The sequence below is a fragment of the Vombatus ursinus genome, unplaced genomic scaffold (genome assembly GCF_900497805.2).
Source record: "Vombatus ursinus unplaced genomic scaffold, bare-nosed wombat genome assembly UNPS02014778.1, whole genome shotgun sequence".
NCBI lineage: Eukaryota > Metazoa > Chordata > Mammalia > Diprotodontia > Vombatidae > Vombatus > Vombatus ursinus.
The window spans coordinates 37,356,035-37,372,162 of record NW_020954556.1 but is presented as its reverse complement, the minus strand read 5'-3'; the positions used below and the strand labels follow the sequence as shown (position 1 = coordinate 37,372,162).

Sequence of the window (16,128 nt, the reverse complement as noted above, 5' to 3'; positions counted from 1 at the left end):
CTCTGGATACAGATTACATCTTTCTTCATATGTCCTTTATAGTTAATTTGCGTATTTGTAATAGTCAAAATAAGTTATTTGCTCAAAGTTGTTCTTAAAACATTATTGCTTTTACTGTATACAAATGCTCTCTTAGTTCTGCTCATTTCACTCTTCATTAATTCATGGAGATCTTTCCATGTTCTTCTAAGATCATTGAGCTCATCATTTCTTATAGCACGGTAGTATTCCATCACAATCATATGCCACAACTTTAGTCATTCCCCAATTGATGGACATACCTGCAATTTCCAGTACTTTGCTAGCACAAAGAGAGTTGCTATAAACATTTTAGAACATATAAGTTCTTTTCCTTTTCTCCTAATCATTTTTGGAAATAGACCAAGTAGTGTTATTACTGGGTCAAAGGGTATGGGCAGTTTAATAACAATTTGGGCATAATTCCAAATTGCTTGCCAAAATGGTTGGATCAGTTCACAATTCCACCAACGATGAATTAGTGTCCCAATTTTTAACGTCCCTTCCAACATTTGTTGCTTTCCCCTTCTAATGTTTTAGCCAATCTAGCAGATGTAAAATGGTATCTTAGAGAATGACTCTTAAATAGTTTATATTTATGTCCAAACTATCTTACAATGATAAAATGATTTCTCATCATTATCTCCATTATCATTTTAACTGATACACATATAATGCTTTAGGTTTTGCAAATTGCTTTACATGTATTATATCATTTGATCCCTACAACAATCCTGTGAGGTGCATACTATTATACATTATATATATATGAGGTGTATATTATTATATATTACATATAATTATATATAATATTATACATTATATATAATATCATATAATTATATATATAATTACATATTTATGTATACAATTATATATTATATATAATTATATATTTATGTATTATATATAATTACATATTTATATATTATATAATTACATATTTATATATTATATATTATTATATATTATGTTATATATAATTATATATTATATTATATTATATATAATTATATGTAATATATATTATATTATATATATGAGGTGTATATTATTATTCCCATTTTATAGATAAGAAAATGGAGGATCATTGAGGTTATATGATCTGCCCACAGTCATCTGTCTATCTGTCTATCTATCTATCTATGGGTCTGTCTATGTACCTACCTATCTATGTCTTCACATGAGTACATCAGAGTCAGGATTTCAACCCAGGTCTCTCTTGGCTCCAAGCCCAAGCCCAGAATTCTTGATTCCCACAAGAATTCTGTGAGGTAAGCAGCTCCATTTTATAGTATTAGGCCCATTTCTAGTGATCAAGAATCTGACACTCAGGGAAATTAAATGACTTGCCCAGGGTCACATAGCTAGTAAATGATGGAGAAGTGATTTGAAACAAGGTCTCCAGTGCTATTTCTACTGAACCATGCTGTTTTCCAAGTCCAAAATTACCTCTGCTCCACTACACTCCTCCTCTTCTCAATTTCCCAATTTCTATTAATAGTACCACCATTATTTCCTTGCCCTAGTCTAAAAACCTCAAGAATCATCTTCATCTCTTCCCTAAAAAGCACAATTTGACCTGATTTTTAGAGCTTAAAAGGAGGTCACTAGACTACCACTTTAATTTTGCAGATGAGGAAACTGGGACCAATGGAGGTTATATGAGTTGCCTAAATTCATGCAGTTTGTTGACAGCAAGGTCAGGATTAGAACCCAAGTTCTCCTGACTCCAGTGCCTATCTCAATATTGATTCTATCCAAGTCTTCTTGTTTCTTCCTTTGACACATCATTACTGTTAGCACTCTAGTAGCACACAGTTCAACCTCGATTAGAGCCGTATTGTTGACAGCTATATTATGTACTTGTTGAGGTCAGGGCCTAATTTTCTACTTCTTCTGTATTACCCATGGCACCTAGCACAGTTCTAAGCACATTGTAGGTGCTCAATGAATACTTTTTGATTGATTGATAGGCATTATTGGATTTATACTTAATCATAATAGGTATTTGTTAAAGAAATGGAGTGAAGAGTTATCCATCAATAAATGTGTTGACCATAGTACCTGACAGTAATAACAAAGAGACTTTAAGCACTAGAAATAATCTCTGAAAATATATCTGTAAGTCCAATGCTATCATAGTAAGCTATTCAATCATAAGTTTTAACTTAGAAAAAAAGATTTTTGACACCTATAAAAGTGGCAGCAACTAAATATTTTTAAGGACAAGTAAAATTATATATAATGATACTGTTAGTTATCTATCTAATTAACTTTTCATAGGTCATCAGTTTACATTGATATCACTCTTCTCTGACCTGTTATATCACTTCATGTTCTATTTTGTTGGTCTATTTTTGAGTCATTTCATTCGTGTCTGATTCTTCACGACCTCATTTGGGGTTTACTTGGCAAAGATGCTGGAGTGATTTGCTATTTCCTTTTGCAGCTCATTTTACAGATAAGAAAACAGGCAAACAGGTTTAAGTGACTTGCCCAGGGTCATACAACTAATAAATGTTTGAGTCCAGATTTGAACTCAGGAAGATGAGTCTTCCTGAGTCCAGGCCTGGCACTCTATCCCCTGGTCCACCTAGCTGTCCTGGTCTATGCCTTTCAATTTTATAACTTTTTTTAAACAATTTTCACATTTATTTAATTATTTATTATTATTATTATTTTTTGACAAGGCAATTGGGACTTGCCCAGGATCACACAGCTAGGGAGTATCATGTGTCTGAGGCTGGATTTGAACTCAGGTCCTCCTGACTCCAGGGTCACTGCTCTATCCACTGCCTAGCTGCCCCTCAATTTTGTAACTTAATTATGAATTATTTTGTAATGTTTAGTTATTGTTTCATGTTTGTTAGTTAGATTTTTCCAGCGAAGTTATTAAGTAAGGACTATGTCTCCAGCACAAAGAGGTATACCAGGCTCATAGTATTAATCCATCTTATTTTCCTGGGCCCTGGTGAAGTTGTGAACTCAAGGGAACAAATCAGTGAAATTAAATATAAATACTTAGTACAAATGCTGTATTTATTTAGTCATTAATTTGGTTTACAAGAGTGGGAATTGCATTTGTATGGCTTTATCTCTTAATCTGCTCTAGCCACTGGCCATTAGCCACCAGGTAACTACTGAAGACTAGATCCTGGGGAAAGTAAATTGTCAAACATGTCTGCATGTGACTAAATCTGATGTTTTTAGATGGGAGGAAAAAAAAAACCCCAGATGATGATTTATCATAATCAAGTATGTGAGTTAACATTTTTGGGGGAATCTTACTTCCTAAGTCTCTTCCCCTCTGGAACAAGTCTTAGAGAGACAATTATGAGAGGCAGCCTTTGTCATCTGATTTGCCAAGAACAATTAGGTATTGGAGACCGTTTCAGAAATGCACCAGTCAAGTTGTCTTCCTATATTTTGCTACTTCAATTCACCTGCTGTGTCTGCCCTACTGTTTAAGTGACCTTTTAAGCATTTTTACAAAGAAAAAAAAAGTTTTACAAGATTTCAGAAAGAAATGACAGCTTTGCAGTATAAACCTCATCTATTGCATAAATAATATCTGAAAAAATTCTAGGTCAGTGGACAATTCCCCTAATTGTCTAATGTTATTAGGGGATTTTTTGAGGGGGAAGGGAGCACAATACCCTGAGAAATCTGTTTCATTAATCATTTCTAAAAATAGTGAAAAAAAGGGAAAAAATCATAATGACAATCAATCAATCAATATGGTCCTTATTATACTCAAAGATACTGCATCAAAGTATTTTTTTAGATGGTAATTGCTTTAGAGAAAGTATTTCTTTCCTGAGGGAAAGGCAGAGTATTCTCTATTTAGGTGTGCCTCATTTTATACGATACATACGTTCCTAAAAATTTTGAGGTAAAGTAACTTAAAAATGTATCATATTTGAAAGATATTAGCAGAATTTACTAAAGGAATACTGAAATTAATCCTTGTCTAAAGCATATTCAAAAAATCAAATCAAATTCTTGTGCAGCTATCAATTCAACTGGCTGATCTCAAAAGTCCCTTCCAACTCCAAAATTCCATGATCTGTAATACTTATTGAATGCTTGCTATAGGCTATGCTGTGTGGAAGATAATGTTTATTTCAATACGCAAAAATAATGGGAACTTGGAGGAAAAGGGACTACTCCATCTTGGAATGTAAGCTTGGAATCCAAGCCTGGTATGTACCCTAGATTTTAGAACAGATTTCAAAGTCTAGAGAAAAGACAGGTAAATTCCCATAGATTAAAATTTTATATGGAAATTCACCTCAGAAGGGATACAACAAGGCTGTCAAGAATGACATTCTAAAGTCGCAAAGTGAACCCATTCCAATGAAGGAAATAGAGAGCTGTCTAAAGAGAGCAATGTAGATGCCCAGAGAAACTCATCAACCAAGCAAGCCTTGACAAATTGAAGCCTTGGGAAGACATCTCTTTGTGGAATCACTTATGGGTTCAGAGAAGCAGTTTTCTCAGTCCAGTCTTGGGGGGAATCTTTGGATATGTTCTGTAAGTGTAAATGTAAAGTGAAAAAGCAGCTCTTCCTCCAGGATCAGACATTAAGAGAAGACTACAAAATAAGCTAAATGATTGGGAACCAATAGGTTTATTCAAGTTACCTTGTCTAAGCCAGGCTTGGGGCATTCATTCTTATACATCAGGTTCTGACGGGACAAGTTACTGGAAGCAATGACTATGTTACTGTAATGTGCCTGATGAATGTGCTTTTTTCATCTCGAGAAAGTTGAGAAATCCCCGTATTCAGTGATTCAAAAAGGAGAAAGGGATGGGGCCGCTTGTTTTTGGCAAGGTCTGACTTTTGAAATATTTGCAGCCTGGCTTTTAGTAAACCTTTCTCCTGTCAAGTGCTAAGGTATTAGGACAAGGCCAATTGGGCAGCATTCCCAGGATCTTCAGAAAAGTTCGATTTGTCCAAAGTTCTCTCTGCCAAAGGTTCGCGCTGGATTTTAGGAAAGCATTTCTGCAGCGGGAAGCACCCTGGGTCAGTAGGGTTTGGAATTGGGGCGGGGACTGACGAGAAGCCTCTCTAAAACTGTTCCCAACCTCCGCACAGCCACGCCCAGTACGCTCGTTGCCCCTAGGTCTTGTGCCTTTCTGAGCTACGTGATGAGACGCTGCCCGCTGAGAAGACACAAAGACACCCCTAACCCCGGCTCTGGCTTGTGAGGTCACTCGGTCCCATTAGAGAGGAGAGTGAAGCGTGGAGGATGTCCGGTGGGCGTAGTCAGGAGCTGCGGGGGGGCTTCAGGCAGCCTTGGTGACCTTGTTGCACTGGGGTTTCGGGCTGACCTGGATGGCCAGCGCCAGGCAGGAGCACCACACCGCCCTCATCAGTGTGACCGTGCAAGAGCCTGGCCAGGGTGATCCCCTCACCTTCTTTATCCACGATGCCCGCTACGGTGCACATTCGCTCCTGGTGGGGGTGAAAGGGCGATTGCTGGCCCCGCAGCCGCTGCAGGAGACCTCGAATCTCCACGGCTGCCATCCTAAAACCCATTTCCGAGTCCCTGCGGACTTGAAACAATGGATTGCTCCGGTGCAGAGGGGAAACTGTACATTTCAGGAGAAAGTATCCAGGGCAGCTTTCCACAATGCGGTTGCGGCAGTCATCTATAACAATAATGAAAACGTAGTCACCATGTAGTACGAAACTGAAAATATCGTTGCTGTGATGATTAAAGAACCAGAGGGAAAGGACCTTTTGAGTTATCTGCAGAAGAACGCCTCCGTCCAAATGACTATCACCTCTGATATTTCAGTGCCACCACAGAGCTTCTCATGGCGTGCTGAGGTTGTCCTGTCAATATCCTTATTTGTTCTGTTGGCCGTGTTTTTAGTGTGTCTTATTTCACATACTATTAAGTAGATTAGGAGATAAAATGCCGAAGTCTTCAGTTATCATTGAAGTCTCCATAGTTTTGTCTCCAACATACTTTTTCTTCCTTTTCATGCGTTCCTTGATAGAGCAAAACTGAACTACTGGCCTTTTCCCAGTGTAGCTTAATGTCTGCTGGGTCGTTCTTCTTTGCATTTCTCTGCAGCCCATTCCTTTGCCTGGAACATAATCCCTCTTTAGCTTTGCCTCTTGAAAACTATGTCTTTTTTTCAAGATCCAGCTCAGATGCCATTTCCTTCTTAGAGACTGCCCTTATTATTCCTCCAACTGAAAGTGATCGTGCCCTCTCTTAAATTTTCCTAGAACACTTTATCTCCATATCTCCTTTGCCACTGTTATCCCCCATAGAGAATGATAAATTCCTTGAAGTCAGGTAATATTGTTTTTTCATTTTTGCTATCTTCAATGCCTTGCTCAGATCAGATATATAAATGCACATGACAAGAATCAGCATCATATTGGAGATGCAACTAAAAAACTCATCAGAAAGCTGTAAGTTAAACAGTAAACAAGGATAATTTGAAAACTGACCAACATTCAAATCTTGTATTATTTGCACTGAGTGAAGAAAAGTGATTTCCATATTTTGTCCTACAAGCATGTGCCAAGTGGCATGGGTGCTACAAAAGAAATATAATGCAGTGCTGTTTCATAGAACTAACATTTAATATATACTGAATTGATTTAAATATGAGTCATTGCTCTTAAGAAATTTACAATTTGGATACAAAGACAGAACTTGCAGAAAGGAAACAAGAAATAATATTCCATTGTATGCATAATTTTCAATAGTATTTTGGAACTGATCATTTTTGCCCTGTTCTCCATGGGTTCCTTATCACTGGTCAGTGCTGTGCAGACATAACTGAAACCAATTTGTATCATTTTGTGTCTTCTGGGCAATGATACTGTCCTGCTGGTGCTGGTGACAGAGGTAAATATATTCTAATACCTCACTGATCTCCAAGCTGTCTGTATGCAATATGCCCTATGGGCAATGTTTCCTGCCTATGTACTTGGTTTTATCAGGGTTGGTTTTTAAACGAGTCAATTGAGGTATAAAATATAAGACCTAGAAATAACTATAATCATACTACTGCTACTAATAATGTGCTTTATACACATTATTTCCATTCATACATTATGTCCTTCACAATGATCTTGTGAAGGATGTACTATTGGTGTTACTAATTACATTGGACAGAGGAGGAAACAGAAGCTCAGAAAGATGAAGCGGTTTGGCCATGGTCACCTAGCTAACAAGTGACAAAAGGGAGATTAGAACCTAGTTTTTTCTAAGCCCAGCATTCTATTCTCTGGGAACATCTATTTCTCTGTTACGTGATATATGTGTTAGAGATGTAAAACAGAGTGCTATGTGACTCCTGAGAGGGAATGTTGTTAACAAATGGGTATTGTTTCCTTATTGCCAAAGAGCGAACGCTTACTGTAATCACTAGGTAGACACAGAATGATGTGCTGAATCTCCCTGCTTGATATAAAGATTGGATTCCATAAAATTAATAATGGCCAACTAGAAGATGGAAATTTCTGGGGCTGACTGTTTCATTTGTTCAGAAAGAAAAGAAAACATTGAGCACAAGATCAATAGTTTTGGTATTGAGGAATCTGAACTCCCATTCCATACAAGACTGTATATGAGTAAATACAAAAATCAGCGTACACTAGAGTGTTGAATCCTTTAGAGATCTGAATGAGCACTTAGTTTGATCTAATCTGTCAGCTGGATAACTATGTTAATTTTATGTATAAAATCTCCAATATAAAATCTCTAACCACCGTGTGTCATTTGTTTAAAAATCTACCTTTATCGGTTACTACAACACAAACCTAATGATTTCTTACTTATTTTGGGGTCTTTTGTACTAATTAAGGGCACTAGAAATGAGATTATAAAACTAAATTTATAACAAATGATTTAAGGACTTAAAATATTCTTGTGAGTAGTTTCAGAGCCTAGTTGTTAGTATACAGTACAGTTTCTGGATGACTGTCTCAGAGTCTTTTTTTATGATGCTCTAGCTAGTTGAATGGCAAGTTTTTCCCAAGAGACCTAGAAGTACAACCTAACATCAACATTGAACTCCCTGGTATTGTACAATGAGTCAACAAGCATTTATTAAGTGCTTACTATATGCTAAGTACTAGGTATAGAAAGAAGGGGGGGGAAGCAAAAGACAAAACAAAAATTAAAAAAAACCTGCTTTCAAGGAGCTCATTTAGGGGAGACAACTATACAAACAACCATGTACTCTCTCTCTCTCTCTCTCTCTCTATATATATATATATGTATATGTATGTGTGTGTATGTGAGTGTGTGTGTAAAATACACCACACACACACACACATATATATATATACATATATATCTATATATATCTATATATATATATATATACCAAATAAATTGGAGGTAATCAACAGAGGGAAGAGGCATGTAGATGGCTCAGTGGATAGAGCATTGGGCCTGGAGTTAGGAAGGCCTGAGTTCAAATCCAGCCTCAGATATTTTCTAGCTGTGTGGCTCTGGGCAAGTCACTTAACCTCTATTTGCCTTAATCCACTGAAGAAAGAGATGGTAAGCCACTCCAGTATCTTTGCCAAGAAAACTCCATGGACAGTATGATCCTTGGGGTCACAAAGAGTCAGATATGGTTGAACAATGAATCTCTAAAATTTTATTTTTGGGAGTGGTTAGGTTGCACATTAGGTAGAGTGCCAGGCTTGGAGTAAAAAGACTCCTCTTCCTGGGTTCAAATCTGGCCTCAGACACTTACCGGCTGTGTGACCCTGGGCAAGTCACTTAACCCTGTTTGCCTCAGTTCCTGATCTGTAAAATGAGCTGGAGAAGGAAATGACAAGCCACTCCAGTATCTTTGCCAAGAAAACCCCAAATGGGGTCACAAAGAGTCAGACACAACTGAAAAATGATTAAACAACATCAGAGGAAAGGCATGAAGAGGAATCAGGAAAGGATTCTTGAAGAAGGTGTGATTTTTGCTGAAACCTGAAGGAAGCCAGGGAAGCCAGGAGGTAGACATGAGGAGTGAGACAATGCCAAGCATGGGAGGCAGATGTAAAATACGTTCAATAAAGCTTGAACTGCCTCACTTTAATGAGGAATGGCCTAGGCAGGGTGCAATTAATAATGTTATACTGTTATGTGTTACCTTTCAATTTTTGGTGAGTCTTTTTTCCTATTAAACTTCTTTTTTTTTTTTTTTGGCTAGGCAATAGGGTTAAGTGACTTGCCCAAGGTCACACAGCTAGTAAGTGTTATGTGTCTGAGGCTTGATTTGAACTCAAGTCCTCCTGAATCCAGGGCTGGTGCTCTATCCAGGGCCAGTGCTCTGTCCACTGCTCCACCTATTAAACTTAGAAGCCTAGAGGCCTCTAGGTATTGGTGTCTCACTAGAATTCATACCCTTTTTAGAGTCCCCAACTCCCAGTGCAGATGGTGCTATCAGCTGCTTACTCCAAGGATGCTGCTATTAAAGCAGGTGGGAACTTCATATCTTTGAAATCCACAGGGTTTTCACCTGGTCATTTGAGGTGGGGAGGAAGAGGAAAAAGCTTTGTCCTCTCTCCCCCCAACAAAGGCAATTTCCTCTCTGCAGTCCTTCAATGCTAAATTCAACCACCACTCAACTAACTGGCTTTGAATTAGCATGCTGTTTTTATACATAGCTCCATGGCTATGTCTGATTCTCTTCAACTAAACAAGGTACAGTTATCCCTTCCATGTTGCGACTTTCCCCATTGTGGTTTCAGTATATCGCAGGTCAACATAAGAAATTAAATGGGAACATTTGGGGTGTTTTGTCGAAGCCGCAGACAATGCACAAAGGCCAGCAGATGACACAGAGTCTGTGACCAAATACTTAACCCAAATTTTACAATAAAGTACTATAAACACCCCATGAAAGAAAAAAATTCAGACTTCTTCTCTGGTATGAAGGGAGGGCCAAAAAAATTTATACAGATTTTCCAGATTGCTGGGGCACTGTGCCCCTAAACTCCTCGATATGGAAAGGATAACTGTATTTCTTGTGTAGTATCACCTGCTTTCATCAAATGATTGAAAGTTCCTAGGATCCCTTCAAATTGACTAAGAACTTATTCACACCTAGTTTACTTTTGAATAATTGACTGATTCAATCAAGATTCTTGGGCCTTCTGTGATTAATTAGGATGGAGATGGACCCCCACCATATATATATGATATATAATCTGTATTAATAATAATAGCTAACATTTATGTAACACCCACTATCTGCTAGGCACCGTGGTAAGCATTTTATAAATATGATCTCATCTGATCCTCACAATAATACTGGGATGTAGGTGCTATTATTATCATCCCCATTTTACACATGAGGAAACCGAGGCAAGGAGAGGTTAAGTGATTTGCTCAGTCACCATGTCTGAGGCTAGATTTGAACTCAGATGTTCCTGACTAGGTCCAGTGTTCTATCCACTGCACCACCTAGCAGCCTATTTTGTATACAGACACACACACATGCATGCACACATGCATGCACATATATACACACAAATATACATGCATATATATACATATATATCTATATCAATACATGTTTATTAAGCACTTACTATGTGCTAGTCATTGTGTCACTGGATATACAAAGACAAGGCAAAAACCTCCTTTGCCCTCAAGGAGTTTATATTCTGAAGAAAGACAACATTTATAAATCAATATATTCAAGTTAAATGTAGAATTAGCCTTAGAGGGACTAACGACTGTGGTGGGGGGAGGCCTGGGAAAGGCCTCTTGGAGGAGGTATCGCTTGTAATAATAATAACAACAACAATAGCAACAACAATAATAAAACTAATATGTAGCACTTAAGATGTGCCAGCCATTGTGCTGCGTCTTAATGGAAACCAGGAATTCTAAGCATCAAGGGCTAACAGGGAGAGTATCCCAGGCATGGGAGACAACCAATGTAAAGAAAAAGAGATAGGAGATGGAGCATTTTTTGTGAAGAACAACCAGGATGGCTGGACCATAGAATAGGTAGTGAGGAGTAATTAAAAGACTGGAAAAACTGGAAGGGAACAAGCTGTGAAGAGTTTTAAATGCCAAGTAGAAGGATATATATTTGATCCTAGAGGTAATTTGGAGCCATTAGAATTTATTGGGTAGTGAGATGACCAGATCTATGCTTTAAGAAAATAGTTTTGTGGATAATTTTAATTACATTTAATTGAAAAGGTTTTGCACAAATAAAACCAATGCAACCAAGATTAACAGGAAAACAGAAAGATGGGAAACAATTTTTACAGCCAGTGTTTCTGATAAAGGTCTTATTTCTCAAATATATAGAGAACTGAGTCAAATTTATAAAGAGACAAGACATTCTTCAATTGATAAATGGTCAAAGGATATGAACAAATAGTTTTCAGATGAAGAAATTAAAGCTATCTACAGTCATATAAAAATTCTCTAAATCACTATTTATTTATTAAAGAAATGCAAATTAAAACAACTCTGAGGTACCACCTCACACCTATCAGATTGGCTAATATGACAGAAAAGGAACATGATAAATGTTGGAGAAGATGTGGGAAAAATTGGGACAATAATTCATTGTTGGTGGAGTTGTGAACTGATCCAATCATTCTGGAGAACAATTTGGAACTATGCCCAAAGGGCAACCAAACTGTGCATACCCTTTGATCCAGCAATACCACTACCACTCGGTCTGTATCCCAACAGAGATAATAAGAAAGTGAAAAGGACCACATTTACAAAAATATTTATAGCAGCTCTTTTTGTAGCAAAGAATTAGAAATTGAGGGGATGCCCATCAATTGGGGAATGGTTGAACAAGTTATGATATATGAATGTAACGGAATACTATTGTGCTATAAGAAATGATGAGCAGGCAGATTTCAGAAAAAAACTGGGAAGACTTACATGAACTGATGTTGAGTGAAGTGAGCAGAACCCTGAGAACATTGTACACAGTAACAGCAACATTGTGTGATGATCAACTATGATTGACTTAGCTCTTCTCAGCAATACAATGATCCAAGACAATTCCAAAAGACTCATGATGGAAAATGCTATACACATCCAGAGAAAGAACTATGGAGTGTAAATGCAGATGGAAGGATACTGTTTTCACTTTTATTTTGTTTTTGTTTTTGTGGCTTTTCCTTTTTGTTCTGTTTCTTCTTTCACAAAATGACAAATGTGGAAATATATTTACATGATTGCATATGAATAACCTATATCAGAATGCTTGCCATCTTGGGGGAAGGGTGGGAGGGAGAGAGAAAAAATTTGGAGCTCAAAATCTTATAAAAAATGAATGTTGAAAGTTATCTTTACATGTAATTGAAAAAATAAAATACCGTTTACCAAAAAAAATCATTTTGGCAGCAATGTAGAGGATGGGATGGAACAGGAAGAAATGATACAGGGAGTACAAATAGAAGGCTATTGCAATATAGTTCAGGAGAGAGGTGACAAACACCTGTAAAAAGGTTGTGGCTATGTGAATAAAGACAAGAGAAAATACACTTGAAGTGTTGTGAAGATGGAATTAACAATATTTGGCAATGGATTGAGTGTGTGGGATGAATGAAAGTGAGGAGTCAAGGATGACACCAAGGTTGCACACCTGGGGACAGGGAGGATGGTGGTGCTCCTGACAGTAATGTGGAAGTTGGGAATAGTCAGCAAAGATGGTGCAGTAAGAGAAAGCAACATAACCCAGGCCTCCTCCACTATTACTTTAACAAAGACTTAGAAAGAACACCAGACTGAATCACGATCAGGAAATCCAAGGAAAAATCACAACAAGTCATTTTCCAGACCAAGTCAGAATAGGGAGACAGACTCAGGTCTGTGGGCACTGGGGTCAGGTCTAGCCAAGAAAGCAGATTTTCAATTCAATTCAATAAACATTTATTAAGTATCTACTCTTTGCAGGAATTGTGTTAAGTACTGAGCATACAAAGAAGAAAAAGACAGTCCCTGCCCTTAAGGAGTTTATAATCTAATAAAGGAAGACAGTACACAAAAGAGAACTTGGGGGCCAGTTTGTCCATGGAGTAGAAACCAAGTAGAGCTGCTAATGAAAAATGGATCGTTACCTGGAAAGTTCTAAGCCCACTATAAAGGAAAGCTTTACAAGGAGTTTATCCCTTCACCCTCTAGCTCTTTGATCAGGAGGGGCAGTAGAGGGAGTAGAGAAGGTGTTGAGTTTCAAAAACCAAGTCAAACTGGATGAGGATGAGATTTCAGGTGATTGCCTTATTCTGAGGGAGGTTCTGTGGAGTAGGAACCAAGCAGAGCTGCTGATGGAAACTGAAGAGTGGATGCAGAGATTCCCAGCCCAGGGACTCAGCTGGGGCTTGTACTAAGGGAATGAAGGGGTAAAGTTGCAAATCCAGCAGGGACAGGCCTGCCAAAGTGTAGGGACCGGAAAAGGAAACAACCAACAATTCTGATTCTCTGACCTCAGAGCTAGGTGACCTTCCCCAAAGGGAGTCAGATCTGTGCTTAGGAGCAGTAGATCTGACATTGTATATATACCAAGAAATAGTAGTGGGTATCCCTAAATTTATCTTTATTGAATATAATTTTTATTGCACTATTATTAGTAAATTACATGTTTAGTATTAATGCTTTGCTACATATTTTACTGAGATTTCTAGTCCCTAATACATGGTAAAATTTTGTAAAGGTTATATATACCAAGGAGAAGTATGTAAATTCATTTCTATTCCCATTCAGTAATTGCCAGAGATCTATAATTTCTAAGTTTTCTAAAATTCTGTTCAGGTTTTTAACTTCTTTCTTGTTTATCTTTTGGTTAGTTTTGTCTAGGTCTGAAAGGCCCCCCATGATAATACTTTTATTACCTATTTCTCCCTCTAATTCAATTAACTTTTCCTACAAGAATTTATGTTATTAGCTTAATATATAAAGTATTAATATTGATTCATTATCTATAATTCCTTTTTGCATAATTTCCCTATTTATTTATTTATTTTATCTATATCCTTATATGAAACGATTGTTATCTCTGCTTTTTTAAATTCTGCTGAAGCATACCGGATTTTGCTCTGGTCCTTTATTTCAACTCTATATGTGAATTTTAGTGTTTCCATTGTGTTTCTTGTAAGCAACATATTGTCAGATTCTACTTTCTAATCCATTTTAGTATCTTCTTCCATTTGGTGGGTGAGTTTAGCCCATCCATACTCATGATTATGATTATTAATTGTATATTTCCCTTATTTCTGTCCTCTTAAACTTTTTTCTTCTTTGCTTCCACTTCCCTTCTTAGAAAAAAGAAAGTGATAGAGGAGAGGAAGTTTGCCTGACAGTTGTGATCTTAAAAATGAAACAACCTTTTTCCTTTCTGATTAATCTCTTTTTTTCTTTTTCCTATCCCTGATTTCAGGTTTTTACTCTTTTCTTTCTTTCCTTTTAATCCTCCTTTTATATCACTTCCTTCAATTTTTTAATTTGCTTTGCTTATGATAATTCCTTTACCAATCTGGCCCTCCCTCATAGCCTCCTCTCTGTGACCCACCCTTGTCTCTGTTCCTTTGTATTTCCCTTTTGAAGTTAGTATTTTTCTATACTGAAATTTTTATGTGTGTAATTGTGTTCAACCTTAATTTATTCAAATTCAGATCAAAGTGAGGTTCATGGGATGACCATTTCTCCTCTTTATCCCTTCCTCCATGACTGTATACTCTTCATCTTATGCACCTCTATTATGCAATAGTGACTTTTCTCCCTGTCTTCTTCTTTTCCTCCACAGTATAATCCCTGTCCCTCACATTTTGGTCTACTCCTAAGACATTAAAACAGAAGAAAACTATCCATAGACCTTCTGTCATTTTAGCCTTTTTCTATTACCTTTAAAGATATAAGGGTTCCAAGAAGACATTTGTTTCTTACCCTCCCCACCAATAACATATAAATATTTCATGCTCTTTAAGTTAAAGAAATATTTGCCTTTCTGTGTTTCTCTTGGTGGCAACATTTTCATTTCCAAATGTCTACTCAGTTCTGGCTTTTTCATCAGGAATACTTGACAATTGATTATTCTCTTATAGACTTACTTTTTTCCCCTTGTAAGATTATACTTAACCTTGTTGGATGGAGTTTGGAATATCATATTCTAAGCTTTCCTCTTCTTAGAGTGGCAGCTGATAAGTCTTATGTAATTGTTATTTTGACTCCTTGATATTTGAACTCTTTCTTTTTGGATGATTGTAGTATTTTTCCTTTGTCTTAGAAGTTCTGGATCTTGGCTATGATATTCCCAAGAGTTTTCATTTGGGGGCTTCTTTTCATAAGTAACCAGTTGAATCTTTCTGTTTTTGCTTTGCCCCCTGGTTCTATAAGTTTGGGGGAATTTTCATGTATAATTTCTTGAAATAGAGTATCCAGATTTTTTAAACATAGTTGTCAAATATTCCTATAATTCTCAAAATGTTTTTCCTTGACCTGTTGTCTAAGTCATTTTTTTAAAAAATTATATTTCTTAGATTTTCTTCTGTCTTTTTCCTCTTTCAATCTTTTGGTTTTGTTTTGATATTTCTTATTTTCTTATTGCATTGATATTTTCTGTCTGGCCCATTCTAATTTTTAAGGTATTCAGTTTTTGAGTGAGGTTTTCTGCCGTCTGTTCTAAGGTGGCAGTTTTTCTTTCATTCTTTCCTCTTTAGCTTTTCCATCCTGTATATCTAGTTTTATTTTCTCTAGCGACTCCTATATAGTGTCTGCATCCAGGACATTTTTCCCCCAGCTTTACCTAGATTTGTTATGGGGTCACTATTCACTTACTAGGACTTACACCCTCCTGAGGTCTCTGCTAGGCAAATGATGAATCCATACTCCATTGGGACTAGATTGACTTTAAGCTCTGTTTGACTCAGGTGGGAGTGCTATCCTAGAACTACTCAGAATGCCCCAATACTGCTTTTTCTGGAGCTAGGCTCAGGAAGCCAGCCAAGGGTTTGGAGAAGGCTTGGGCTAAGTGTAAGTGTTGCTTGGCTTAGGTAGGAATTCCCTACTGGACCATCCAGAAGCCCCCAAAGTTTTTCTGGAGCCCTGACCTCAGAGAAAGCATGGCTTGGGCAGGGAGCACTGG

The 16,128-nt window shown here is 37.2% G+C and overlaps 1 protein-coding gene and 1 pseudogene across 2 annotated transcripts in view; both read left to right on the top strand.

The window, feature by feature from the left end:
* Window positions 1-16,128, top strand: part of EML6 (EMAP like 6) — a 297,843-nt gene that overhangs the window by 92,922 nt on the left and 188,793 nt on the right. The window lies entirely within an intron of this gene.
* On the top strand, window positions 5,159-7,762 carry LOC114045131 (annotated as a pseudogene).